Below are 1,137 nucleotides of genomic sequence, written 5' to 3' on the forward strand. Positions count from 1 at the left end.
AAATAACCCCCAAACTCGAGCGACTGGACAGTAAGACAGATCCTGCCAGTAACACAAAGCTAATCGCTTTGTGGAGAAGGAGGGGAGCTTTGAGCCCAGGGACCAGCCTGGCAGTGAGCCGGACAACTTGGAGGAGATTTGGGTTAAGACTGATGCATCATGGGACTCTGGGTAAGTGCCATCCGGGGAGACAGAGGACTCTGGGGAGCCCAGGACCCCAGGCAAGCCAGGATCAGGTTGCTACTGACTTATTCTGTAGTTCAGAGGAAATGGGAACTGCTGGGCATTGGCCTGGAGAACCCAGGGATTGTTCAGGGCTGCTAGTAGGCCAGTGGGAGCCCCCATGCTTGAGGTCATATGCAACCCTTGTCTTCGCTGCCACACCTCCTGTTGCTGGTGCATCTGTCTCTGCCGAAGATGCTGGTTCAGGATTTCCCTCTGCCTTGGGCCAGCGCCTGTGCATTAATAGGAGCCAGAGTTGGCGCTCCAGATCCCAGAGTCAAGTTTGCATCTGAAACACTGCTGATCTGAATCCTAAGTGGCTGGTGACTCTGCAGTGCTTGAAGGGGATGTTAAAGTCTCAGTTGGTTTGGCTGGTTCTGCACAATGCCTGTGGGCCCGAGGCCTGCTCAAGGCTGCATATAGAGTGTGGTATGATTTGGCCACTGTCCCATGGTGTGAAAGTTTGGATCTTGCATGGGATTGTAGCCAACCTGGGCCATTTGTGCCCGAGATGTGTACTGCTGTGGGAAAACAGGGGGCTTCTGCTCCAGCCCTATGCTGGACTCAAGATTTATTTATTATTATAAATGAGTACACTGTAGCGGTCTTCAGACCACCAGAAGAGGGCGCCAGATTTCATTACGGGTGGTTGTGTGCCACCATGTGGTTGCTGGGATTTGAACTCACGACCTTCAGAAGAGCAGTTGGTGCTCTTACCCACTGAGCCATCTCACCAGCCCTATGCTGGACTCTTGACTGGAGAACTGCTCTGGATCTACAGCTTGGCTCTGGCTGACCAGCTCTGGTCTCTCCAGAGCTCATCAATCTCCTTGAGGCCATTGAAGTTCCACAAGGCCAGATACAGCTGGTCTAGAAGAGCGCCCTCTGCTGCAGGATGCAGACACAGCCAGTCAC

At 53.3% G+C, this 1,137-nt stretch overlaps 1 pseudogene; it reads left to right on the forward strand.

Moving 5' to 3' along the window:
• LOC116082729 overlaps positions 1–1,137 on the forward strand; it is a 5,000-nt pseudogene that overhangs the window by 2,260 nt on the left and 1,603 nt on the right.

The sequence above is a fragment of the Mastomys coucha genome, unplaced genomic scaffold, assembly GCF_008632895.1.
Source record: "Mastomys coucha isolate ucsf_1 unplaced genomic scaffold, UCSF_Mcou_1 pScaffold11, whole genome shotgun sequence".
Taxonomy (NCBI): domain Eukaryota; kingdom Metazoa; phylum Chordata; class Mammalia; order Rodentia; family Muridae; genus Mastomys; species Mastomys coucha.